The following is a 13,286-nucleotide window of genomic DNA, read 5'->3' on the forward strand; positions in this document are numbered from 1 at the left end:
TAAGGACTGCTCGAAGGATGCAAGCTGTGAATAGCAGCACCCAAGCAGTGGGAGCACGAGGACGTGAGCGGTAACACCATCATGCAAGTGCCCAGCAGAAAGCTGGAAAGAAAACAGGTGGAAGAGCTGCCCGAGGAATGGGCTTTTACTTTATTTAATCTCATTTACCAGTATTTGAACGTTTAGGGTTAGGAATTGCTCTTCCCCACAGAACCCCCCTCAAGGGTTTGAATAACCCAGTCTCCAACACCCCAGAAGACTCCCTGTGGGATCAAGGCTGGCTTTGGTCCCATGGCCCCAGCAGAACACATCCTGGGATGTCCTCGGGGTGGCTGCAGACACAGCAAAGTGGAAATGGGATGATTCAGCTTGCATTGGGGCTGACTTTTCTGTGCAAACGGCCAAAGTTCAGGGTGAGTCACATGCAGCTCCTCCCAGCCCGGGCAGGAGCAGGGTTTTGCCCTTTGTGCCTGGATGAGACTGGGAAACTGCAAATCTCTTGAGCTTTTGACCACCAGAGCATCAGTGTTCACAGCTGGAGTGGTTTCTTCTCATAGCAATGATGAAATCTTGGATTGTATTGGCTTTTTATGCAAGACTGTCACATGCTTTCCTGGAAGGAGAACATTTAAAAAGAGGAGAAAAGGAGGATTTTCCTCCAAGGAGTGAAAATCAAGACCTAATGGGTCACCTGGTAGTCCATTACCCTGAGAAAGTGCAGGATTTCTCCCTGGAATGTTTCCACCAACATTTTGTCTAGTCTAGTTTTCAAAGTCTCAAGTGGAGAGGATTTACTCAAGGTCTGGCATTGCTCACTTGCCTCTCTGGTTAATGTTGAAGCATCCCTGCCAATGTGGCTTTAATCTCCATCTCTGCAAGGGATTATTATATTTAGGCAGAAGTTAAATAAAGAATGAAGACAAATAATCTACACTGAAAGGAAAATAGCAGCTCACCGCTCTCTGCTCACTTTAAGTGAAACAGATTTCAGTGGGATTTAGAGGTGGTGTGAGTCTCAGGGGGTTTGTGCCTCCCTGGGATCCCACTGCCTAGAGGGACCGTATTTTGTGTTGTGTGGTCCCTGCGGATGGGCTTTGCACGGGGGACAGGAGAGAGAACATCCCCAGGGCCCACCGCGGGGCAGGTGGTGTCGGCATCATTGGTTGTTATCGTCTGGGGAAAGTGGAAACTTGAAAGGAAGATGATTATAAATGTCTATTTTATTCCATTCTATTTTTTTCTGCTTGGTTATTGTTCGATGTATGGATGCCTGTCAGAGAGCAGGGAATGGGTGCCTGGCACTATCCTGCACCCGCTCCTCCCCGCTCTGCGTGGCCGGCGTTCGTTGGGCTGAAACCAGAGCAGCCTTCGGGAAAAACACATAGCACGTCCCACCAAGCTGATAAACCTCTGTGCCATTCAAGGTGAACACAATCTGTTTGTTTGTTTGCTTTTAAAATTAAATTAAAATATCGTAGGCAATTATTCCCAACCCTTTTCTTCGGAACAGCTTTGCAAACATCTTGCCTGGTGGGTAAATGCCATCTAGGTCATCTGATGGAAGGCAAACCCCTCGTCTTTGACTCTGCCCTTGCTGGAAGATTTCTGTTTCATTAGCACAGTATTAATGAGCCTGGATTTTAAAGCAGGTGTTAAGTGCAATCAGAGCAGCTTTATTAGGCTACAAATTGTCTGGAGCTGACAAAGGCAGTCGGATCGGTCCATGCTCAGTTAACCTTTGCCTGCGTGCATGACTTGGCTGATTAAACAGCGATTGGTAATGACCTTCAGCCCGGGGAGCCTCTAAAGGTGATGCCGCATAGACTCCGCTGTGCCAAACGTAAATCTTTAGAGGATCATCACCTTTTCAATTTAGGAACCCATACAGTCATTTTAAAATTATGCAATAGCATGCTACGGCGAGGAGCTAATTTACTGGCACTAAACCGGTATTTTGAATGCAGACTGAGAGAGGGATGGTAATACGGTTGCATTTAACAGAAATGAATATTGAGGATTTGAGGGTACCAATATTTAAAACAACATCTGGTGATTCAAGTACTATATGTGTATATAAAAATGAAAGTGAGGGATTTTATGGGAGCTGCCATTTCTGGGTCCCAACCCCAGCTGTGCCGAAGTCAAGAAAAATATTTCCCTTGGTCCCAGCAGAGCCGGGCTTGGGGGCCAGCGTTTCGGGAAGCAGTGGGTGCTGCAGCTCCCAAACCTGGCAATTCCCCATGTCCATGTCGAGGCCAAGGGAGCAGGCGATGCGGGAGGCAGTTGTGGTTTTCCATCCTGATTCCTAAACAGAAGAAGCAGGGCACCGTGAGGATGCTCGGCCCTGGGGTATTTCTGATACCCGTAAGACCACAGCGTCTTGCATAAGAAACAGTGAATTATTAGAGTCCAATAGCCAAGGCGCAATGCTTTAGCTAAAAAGACCACAGTAATAATTCTCCTTTTCAGAAGATATTGATGACTTGTTGTTAGATAACTTCGTATTGAAATAATAACATAGGCGTGTACGAGGAAAAGCTGCAGAAATGTGTTATGTAGGTGAGTCTGGGATGAAAATCGGGGCAGAAGAGGAGATGCTGGAAATGACTGGGGATGCACAACCCAGGGTACACAGCGATAACTGAATTTGTCTGGTCCACATGAAAACGTGAGCATAAAGCTTCAGAAATCCTGCTTTCCTCTTTGCAATTGGGAGAAGAATGTACTTTTGGGAAAGAAACTATTAGAAGTGTGGATACAACGCAGAGGTGGATGCTAATGATGTACAGGTGAAAACAGAGAGGAGGATTTTATGGTTTTACAAGCGGTCAGGTCTTGAGCAGAAGCATTCAGACTTGCAACAGCCCCAAAACAAAATAAGGAGATGTGGCTGGTACCAGTGCTGAGGATAACGCCCTTTGCCCTGAGCATCTCTCCGTCGGGCTGGCTCTGCTCCCTGCCATCATGCCGGGTCCATGGAGCTGTGCTGGGGCTGCCGTGGGGTGGCTGGTCGGAGAAGGATTTAAGGAACCCCCCAAAAGCCCCTCCGGCAGCACTGCCCCTCTGCTCTCCAGAGTTTATGCTTTATTACTTCCTTCCAGAGCCGTATATTTTGCTGTGAGCGTGCAATTCCTCGCACATCACCATGACTGATGGGGCACATTTATCTTCCCTGGTGTCAAGAGCCCCCCGCAGGCATCTCCCCAGCCCCTTCGGAGGGCGACAACCCACCGATCCCCCTCCGGTGGGGCCGGGAGAAGCCGGAGCAACTCCAAAAACTGCCCCTTTGGCTACAGAAACGTGGGACTTGTTCATAGCACTTCATAAGTGCTTCCCGGGGAAGGAGCGTGGATGAGGGGGCTGTGCAGAACCCCACACCCCCAGGTCACCGGTTCAGAGCTATACATGCTTCCAACAAGCAAATACAATTTTATTTCATGTCTTTTGATGGTTTACAGCAGGTCGTGAATTTGCTGCATAGAGGGTTCGGGATGGCCACAAAGCACTGGCTCCTCCTATTTCTAACTGCTAGGCTACATTGAAAAAAGCAGTTAAAATAGAATTTATCTCAGGCTTTCCTCTATCAACCACTGATGCACTCGCTGGCATGGTCAGCTCTGGAAGCCCGGGGGCTGGATGAGGCCGGGGTGCTCTGCCCTGCTGCTGGCAGCCAGAGCACCCTCACCGCCAGCCCACCGCCACCCCCGGCCCAGCGTCTGCCTCCCCGGCAGGGATCCCCTCCTGAAAGATGCTGTAAGAAACTGGTTTTGCTCCAATTAAAAAAGGAGATAAATGTCCAGTTGCACATTTCTGACCGGGATGGGAACAGTAAGGGGTGGGCGCATGTTTTCCCTCCCTGTGTCAGTGCTCTCCGGGAGCATGGGCCGGGTAGGAATCTCCAAGAAAAGGTCTGTTTCCAAAAAAATGCTTTTAAAAATCCGGGTGGTATTTCCTGAAACACTCATGCACATAAACATTCGTGCTGGCCCTGCATGAAGAGTGTCAGTGCGGATGTGGCAAGGCATCTGGAGGGTAGCTGGGGGAGCCAAGCTGGCCCCGTGACCCCCTCGCACCCATTTTGGGGCACACAAACCTCGTCTTCACACATGCTGATGTGCCCTAGCTTTGGAGCATCCCCCTGTTTTCGTGAGCGCTGTGTTTGCTCCCCCGGGCTGTGGGGAGCTGCAGACAAGACGGCTGATGCCCTCGAGCAGCCCCTGCATGCCCGCTCGGGTGCGTATTTATAAAGCAGCTGGGCAGACTGGGCAAACACCCGGGCGATCTGCGATGGGCAAACTTCTGGCAGCGCTTCCCGAGAGCAAGTCTGGCAGCTCCTCCTGCCCGTGCACGGGTACAAACCCCCGCAGGCAGCACTGCCGAGCTCGTTTCACTCCAGCAGCGATGGCGTGAAGTCACAAGTTATTTTTTTAGCAAAGCGTCTTTTTTTTTTTTCCTTTTTCTCCCCTCCCAGGCCAGCTGCTGCCCATTCATCAGTAGCTGAGACTCCCACATGATGAATGAAGGCAATGGATGTGTCCCGGCTGCGGTTCCCACCGGTGTCATCGCGGTGGTACGACGGGTGACAGTACCCCGTTAATTTGCTGGAAAACCCCATCCTCACGCTGGCCTGGTGCGGCGAGCGGGGAGCTGGGGAGCGGAGAAGCGGGAACACTGCACGGGAGAGGCATATTCTCTGCAAGCCTATTAAAGCCGGGTGTTTGCTGAGGTCCCAGCAGGAAAGAAGCTGCAAAGCCACGGCAAAGCATCTGCTGGCCCTCTTCCCCAGGGCCTCTGGAGACCTTTTTATGCATTCGCCCCCAAATCCAGGCTCTTGGCTTGCTTTTAGGCTGCAGAGCCAGGCCAAGCTCTAACTCAGCTTCATGCTCATACCCCCTGCTTCGCCAAAGCCCACTGCAAAGCTGGTCCCTAACAGACAAACGTCTACCTCATCTAATCCTGGCACACACGATTATCTCAGAATAAAGGACGATAATGAAAGAGGAGGAAAAACTGAGTTTGCTGCTAGAGAATTCGACCGTGTCTGGCTGAAAGGCTGTTGTACAGTGCTGGGAGATGCTCAGGTTTTATTGCCCCATCAGCACACAGAGGCTGATTTATCCCGGCTTCCCGCAGCAGCAAGGCGGCAGGGATGCTCCTGTGCGCTGCGCAGCCTTAGTGCAGTGCGGGAGCAGGAGAAGAGTGTCCTCCAGCATCTCTAACGAAGGAGTTAGAAGTAAATTAAACCAGGAGGCTGAAAGCCACGGCTTTTCTCCTTACCACATCATCTGCTCGCATCCCTGAAGGTTTTGGAATGACCACGGGAGGCTGGTGGAAGGAGACAGCCGGCTCCTCAAATGCACCAGCTGATTTATAGCAAGGTTGTGGCTGGCAAAGAAATGTTTAAAGAAATGCTTTTATATGTAGGCAGTGGTTTTCCCAAATCCATGCAATGGGGATACGGCCGCACACAGCGGAGCCCAGGGGCCGTGAGTGGCAGAGGCAACCAGGCTGCCCCAGAAACATGGGGTTTTTATGGACTACAAGTAAACGTGGAGATGAATATGATCTACCCTTCCTTTATGGCTCTGCTCAGACCCCCGTACATCCCTGTGAAATGCAGCTCAGCATTAAACACAGCCCGGCGTGGCTTTGCTGGGGTGCTCTATGGAGAGTCCTGCTCGGAGCGGCTCTTACCTACCTCTGCTCGGGAAAATCAGCAGAAAAATTGACTGCAAGCCTCATGTAAAGGAAAATCATGCACTGCTGAATGGAGCAGCATAAATCAGTTTTTAATTTCAGCTGTATTATTTGTTCATTAGTTCACTTATTAGTTCATTGATTGAACCCAATGGTATGTCACTCCTCACCCTCCCATACATATAAATAGGTGTCACTGCTAAGAAGACCGCATTCCCCAGCTTAGCAAAGCTTGTGCTGGGCTAATGTGGACGTCACCTCTTGCAGCAGTGAGGAACACGGCTTTTCCCTGCTCTGGCACTAGGGTAAGTAAGGATTAATTCCTTTTGCAGCTCCCAGAAGCAGCTGCATCATGGCCAGGTCCCAGTCCTTCCCATGCCTAACATCTGTCCATTAAAATAGCTGCAGAGATTCAGGTCTGCCAACGTAATTACGCATCCCAGCTCTAATTTAAAACACTCATTTAACAACTGACTTAGCAGCATCCAAACAATTTAAGTAACATGGTTAATGTATGAAGATACGCAACTCAAAAATAAACTCAAAACCCTTAGAGACTCCCCTTGCGACTTCATGCGGCTGAATCAGGAAAAAATCCAAAGCAAGCAAGGAGCGAGGGGATGCCGGCCCAGCGGCTAAGCCTGGCTTAGAGCTGCTTTTCCCAGAAAAGAGGCTGGCCACTGGAGAGCCTGGGGGCTGCGGCGTTTTGACCACCGTGTGCCTGCTTAGGAGATCTTGGCAGCGAATGCCTGGAGATCTGTTTATCTGAAGATGTTAGGACATGGGGGATTATAAAATCAGCAAGATGTGTTTCTACCATCAAACAGAAATCCCAGCGGTGCTCGGGTTTATTCCGAGTCATACGAAGCAAGGACCTAATCCCGTTTGATGGTAAATGCTGGCCTTTGATCTGCGCAATCAAGCTCAGGTTGGGAGTAGCCGGCTGCGTTGTTGGCTCTGAAAGAGAATATAATATTGCCCACCTCTGGAGTCAGAGACACCTTTACAAATCCTCCTTTTCTTCTGTATTCCAGGAAAAAAATGAATTGCTCAGTGTTATTTCCCGAGGCTCATCAAGGCAACATTGGCACCCAACCCTCCGTAAGCTTGAAGTCGGCACTGGGCTCAGGGATTGGGGTATGGGGGCCGGGGGGTCCCGCAGGAACCGGCTATGGAAGGGGCACGCCGTAGGCTTTGGACACTCAACTGGTGCTCGTGGGTGTTTGCGTGACTTCTCGTTAGCCTGCAGGACACAGCAAACCTCGTTCGCCTCAGTCTTTGACACAGCCTATATCTACCCCAGCTTCGTGCCTCTGTTTACCTGTGTGGGAGCGCTTGCTGGAGCAAAGGCTGCGGCACCAGAGCCGAAAGGACAGAAAACTCCCCAGCCCCGGCACTGCTGCCCTGAAACCACGCAGCGCTGCAGCTGAACCCAAACCCCCTTGCATGCGGTGCAATGCATTTATTTCCTACTCAATACATTTGGCTATTTCAATGCATTCTCCTATTCAATGCATTCTCCTACTCAATGCAATCTCCTATTTCAATGCATTCTCCTATTTCAATGAATTCTCCTATGTCAGTGCATTTCCCTATTTCAATGTATTTCTTTTCCTCCAGCTCAGTCCCTATGCTTTTCTCCACCTTCGGGTATTCAGAGAGGCTTCCCCTTAAGACCCTGCTGCCCTCTGCATCCCCGACAAGAAGCACCAGCCAGCCACCATCCTGCCTTTGCTTGTATTTGTCCCTGCGCGGGGACCTCCCACCCGCCAGCAGCCTCTCTCCGCATCTGCTTGCGTTGGAGCCACCCGTCCCGGCGGCTGGTGTTTAATCTTTCGGAGGATGACTCATGGGGAAATGCCAGCCTCATCCGCCGAGAATTTTAAACAGAGGCTTTTTTAAAAAGGAATTGAAGAAAGCAACCATCTGTCTACAGGGAAACGTGCTGTTTTCTTCTCTTTCTGCCGGAGAAGGGACAGAGGGAGGGAGGCAAAGCCGTGCCAGGCGCTGGGTCTTACCCACCAAATGTGCTTCACCAAGTTCTGCCACCAAAGCCACTCCAGCTCCGGCTCGCTGTGTGCTGATGGCATGAGTTGCCATGACAATATTCCCTTAATAAAAAAAACCCGGGGAATTTAATGGGGATTAAACCGCTCTGAGCCCATAGAAGTGAGCCAAGATGTGCCATGGGACTCGCCCCCATGAACAGGTTTCTCTTGCCGTAGCCCTCCATCCCGAGGAGGGTGTTTGGGGTTGTCTGGGGGGGCGGGTTGTGCCTCTCCCCCATCCCAGGGCCGTATCCCTGCCAGTGGAGATCTGCTTACTCCTGGCTGAGGGTGAGGATTTGCTGGCCCTTTTGCAGGAGGAGGGGGGAAGCCACGCAGCCCCGATGCTCAGCTTTTAGGGCTAAAGCCAGGTGTTGTTTTTCCTTTTTGCTCCAACAGCAGAAACATAAAATGGAAAGAGTTGCTGGAAAATTGCAAATGATTAATTGGGGAATTGCCATTGCACAGAATCAGCTTTTATCTTATTGCTTGAAATTAGGGGCTGAGGAAAAGGCCCATCAGCAGCCCCTAAAAAACATTACGGAGAGCAGGGGAACTGGGGCTGATTTAGCTCAGTGCTCGCTCAAACCAAAGCAGACCTCAAAGCATCGCACGGCTCCAGCTCTGCTCCCACCTCTGCAGAAGGGATCTGCCCAACCTGCCGGTCGCTTTTTGTCTCAGAGGCATGGCTGACTCTAATCTGATGCTACAAAGCCACGGGAAAAATACCCAGGGCTGTACAGAAGTAATAAACAGAAAAGAAATCATAAGGACCTCTGCAAAATATTTGGAAATTAAAAAAAATCCCTCCTTTGCCCGGTGCTGCTGGGGTGCTGATGGCACGGATCTGGCCCTGGGGGTGCAAGAAGGAGCTTGAGAAAGGCACAGGCCACTTCTGGGAGAGATGGTGAGAGGGAAGGAGATCCTTTTGCAAGGGCAGTTTAAATTCCCAGCACATGTGCTGGATGGGCTAAAGGGCTTACATTATTCTGAGGGCTCCTTCATGCCTTATACACATACGGTGCTGGCATCGGCGATGCTTTTAACTTAACACACAGCCGGAGATTTCTCAGTAACTGCAAATATTATCATCTGCTTCTGGTGGCCCTTTCAGAAAGCCACACTCCCTCTCCCTTCTCGCCCCAAGCCCCTGACACCCCTGCACACGCCGGCACAGGACCCTGCATCGCTCGGCTGGATGGATCGCACCGGCTTCTGTCGAAAATGCAACTGAAAAAGCTGTTTTCCAACAAATGGCATCAAAATCTGGGCAGGATGTGTTTGAGTGTCTCATTTTAGGGCATGGCCGTTCCTTTCTGCTAGTTTGGCTGGTGCAAATAGCTCTCGGAGCACTTTTTGCAAGCTTTTAACAAAAGCCCTTTGGCCGGGAGGCAGCTCCCATGGGCGTGCTCTCAAAGATAGTTGGGTTTTTGTGTCTGCAAAGTTAAAATTAAGAAAACAAACAAACAAAAAAAAAAAGATGAGAAGCCATGCTGGTGGTGGGCAGCTCAAGGCAACCAGACTCGCTGTTTGCCTCCTGGGGAAGGGAAGATGAGGCCACATTTGTTAAGTGATGCAGTAATTGACCCCAGCTTCGGTGAGAAGGGGCAGATTGGCCGGCACGCTCCGGGCAAAATGCTCTGGGGAAAATGATTTGGAGGAGACGGTTAAGGAGATGCCTCTGGGCTGGCAGGAGGAAGCGGGTCTCCTGGGCAGGGGCAAAATTTTGGGGAAAAATAATATGCGCTGCAAGCAGAAAAGCCAGAGGTGATGGAGGCGTGGAAGGGCTGTGTCCCCTGGCGGAATGTCCCCCGCTGTCCCCATACGGGAGGTGCCCGCTGGGGAGCAGGAGAGCTGTCCCGGGGCCGCCGACCCCGCGGCGGGTGCAACCGCCCTGCGGCAGCATTGCTCGGCTTTGGGCTGCTAATGTGAACTGAGTGCCCCTGCTCATAGGAAAAAGGGCTAGAAAAAATCCTGAGTTCAGTTGGTAAGGTTGGTCTTTTGGGGGGCTTCACGTCTTTTTTTTTTCTTTTTTTCTCCCAAGAGAAACAGGAATTTCTATGGCCTAATTCCTTCCAGAAACTTGTGGCCTGAGTCGCCGTCAGCTTCTGCCTTTGCCCTGCAGTAATTCAGCCGGTGGCTCCGGGACCGCTCTCCACTTCAGCCGGTGGGAGCAAAATGAAATGGAGAGGATGCTTAAAACCATAAAAAGCTTCCAAAGCATCACGCAGCTTTTCCCATCTGTGCCAGAGCAGCAAGGGATGGCCTTTTATCTCACCGCTTCTGAAATTTTAGGAGAATTAGCTTACTCCCTGCCTTTGAAAGCCTGCTCAAGTGCTCACCGGAGCTGCTGTGGGCCTGTTAGGATAATCAGGAGATGGACAGGCAACTCCTCTGCGCTCCGGGGTGGTCCCCCTGGAAACTCCCCGGCACTCCATGCCTTTCCCATCCCACTAACTGGAAATAAAATCAAGTAGCCCTGGGGAATCATCCCGGCATTTTGACAGACCTGAGTTATATGCCGGTTAAGCCTTTGTGGCCTTCACTATACTGTACGGCCTTCTTGCCGGGAGACTTCATCAGAGAAATAAGTCATTAAAACAGGACGGCTTTGGATTGATCCCTCCTGGGGTGCTGCGGTGCCTTCCCGGGATGCTGCAAGGACCGCACACCTCGGGGCAGAGCAGCCCGAAACAGCCCGGGGGGCAGCTGCTGTGCTGCGGGGAGAGGGAGCAGAATGGACCGTGGGCCAATGACCCCGTGTTACGGTAGATAAAACCAGAGTTATGATTAAAAATGGGTATATCTGCAAAGTATATAATGCTCAAAAATACTAATGAACCCGGCAAATTTATTCTGAGTTTTTTCTCTTCCATTTCTGCCATTATGTGGGAAAAAAAGTGACTTTTAATATCCCCGAGTGCTGGAAATGTGAACATCTTGAAAACGCCTTGAAAAGACTGGAAACGATCCAGCCACGGAGCACAAAAATCTCACGCTCAAACCTACAGCAAGGGTTTCAGAAAGCGACGGCTCAGAGCTGTAGTCATGGTGAACGGTTTGATAAACCAAAATATATTGGGGGAAAAAAAGAAGATGGGAAAAGGGGATTAAGGGCAGGCTTGATGGGAATAGTGGGAGGCTGCCGTGGAAATCTGGCGGTGGCACAGGGGTGGGGACAAGTCATCGGCAGAGAGGAGGATGGAAATACCGTGCGAGTGACCCGAGTAGCAGAAATCGGATAAAATTAACGGCGTAGGAATGAAACGCACTATGTGTGGGGATGGGTAACAGAGATCCGCGATGACACGCGTCGTATCCCCGGGAAGCAGCGGGGCGTGTGAGGGAGAGGGCAGTTGCGGGGCGCAGCGGGCACGCTGCCCAAAAGAAGCCAGCTATTTTCATAGCAAAGTGGACCGGATTCAGTCAAGAGGAGGAAAAATACTCAGAGTTTGCCACCGGTTGAAAACTGTGAAATGGGACCTGGAGGGATTTTGAGGATGGAACAGAAAAAGGCATGCCGAGGGCGCTGGCTGAGCATCGTCCCCGGGCTGGCACGGAGAAGATGCCCGTCGGCTCCTGGAGGTGCCCGCTGCCGACAGCCAGCCCCTGCCTGAAAGGGGAAAATTTGGCACCGCAGGGAGTCACTGGTATTTTCCCAAATATGCCATATGCAGGGAAATGGAAAAGGGGAGGGATAATGACCTTTAACACTAAGATTACAAAAAAAAAAAAAAAAAAAACGAAACCAACCCAACCCATTACCATGATCATTGTAGCATGAAACACAAAACCTTCCTCTCGGAGCCACACAAAGCCGTGTGGAGCACACCAGAGTAATTAATAAAATGAAAGCCCCGTTTCTTGCAGATGGAGATGTGGGGAATAAAGGAGCTACACTGCGCTGAGCTGTCATGCATCGCATGCTACATCTGTTATGGAAATCAGTGGTAGTGGGGCCTTTTGTTCGGGCTAAAGCCCTCCCAACAGGGATTTGGCTGAAGTAGATTTTCTTGTTATTAAACATGATTTTGAGCTAGTTGAGAGCAGATGCTCCTGCAGCATTTGGAACTAATATCCAACCTTCAAGTGTGCAGCATCCCTGAAAAGTCTGGGATCGCCTGCAAGAGCGATTCCAGCTCGGAGCTAATGCGCTGCCCTGGGTCCCTGCTTTGCACATGAATGCTGCTGACACCAGATGAGCCTTCTGGCCGCCCGCTGCCAGCACCCCTGCCGCCCCCTCCCAGCCTTTTCAGCGCCGGGGCTGCCGGGGAGCCAAGCGAGATGCGCGCACACACACACACATCCATATGCACGCACGCATCCCAGTGCCCTCCCGCATCCCCCCAGGAGCACAAAGCCCTCCTGGGTTTGGAAAGGCACCAAACCCCATGCGCTCCCCCCCACAGCATCCCCTAATCTTAACAAAATCCCTCTGATGTCCCCCTCCAATGCATATTTGCTCAAGGCTCCTTGGCCATGCACCGTGTTGAGCAGGAGAGGACCAGAGCAGCCCGGCATGGGGCCGCCTGCTTTGGCCAGAGCCATTGCAATTACTGGTGGGAGCACAGAAGGAAGGGACAAAGGGAAAAAGGCAACAAAAAGCCACCGGCGCATCCTTCGAGCAGCACGCCATCAGCATAGCACCTTGGTGCGGTGTTTCGGGATGGTATTGCCTTTGTTGATGCCGGAGAAAAGGGTCCTGGGGAAATGGGATGTGCGGTATCTCGGCAGTTTTAGGTGTGTGTATGCAGCAAGAAGGATGTAGTTCAGCTGCGTTGCCCCAAGTTTAGTTGTAGAAGCACGTCCCTATGTATTTGCACTCCCAAGCTTACTGGGGGTGGTTAAAGCTACCGAAGTGGTAGCAGAGAACGGGAATTTTGGAAGGAGAAGGGTTTCTCGTAGCTGAGATACCCCATACAACGCTGCCCATCCATCTTGTCGGCTGCCCCTGTTCAGAAGTACCCGCAGCTCCCCGCTGTGAATCACGGCAAATATGCAGGACGAAGAGCAGCAGAAGGCCTCCAAAGCAGACAAACACCAATAAAAATGTGATGCTGTGCCAGCGAGGAGAGGGGGAAGATGGCATCCCGGGGACCTTGCAGTGCTGCCGTGCAAAGGTTAACGCTGCGCATCCCCAGCATCACGGATGCTCGGCTTCCATCCAGCATTAGTCACGGGAGCCGGCAGCATCAACGGGAAGATATTTCCCTAAACGCTAGACATACTATAGAATAAATGACTCACTGTCTGGTTTAAGGAAAGTCTTGAATCGAATTTGCAGTTATTACAGTCAGGATAAGGTTAATGGCTCTGCTCTGAGTAACTCGGAAGTAGCAGAGCAACCTACAACTGAAAGTCCTTCGCCGACTTCGGGAGGTTCATTTTTGGGGGCAGAAAAATGCCCTGCAGCCCTGTAAATTGCTTTTGTTCTCCTCTGCCCGTGGTGGAAAGGTTGCGCAGCTCGGTGCGATCAGCACATTCCCAAGGAGGGGAACAGATCCCCACCACTCCGGATCAGGTGGTGGAGGCACAGGGCGGTCC

This window comes from Nipponia nippon, unplaced genomic scaffold (assembly GCF_047370975.1).
Source record: "Nipponia nippon isolate SJK-2023a ecotype South Korea unplaced genomic scaffold, ASM4737097v1 scaffold_5, whole genome shotgun sequence".
NCBI classification, from domain to species: Eukaryota; Metazoa; Chordata; class Aves; order Pelecaniformes; family Threskiornithidae; genus Nipponia; species Nipponia nippon.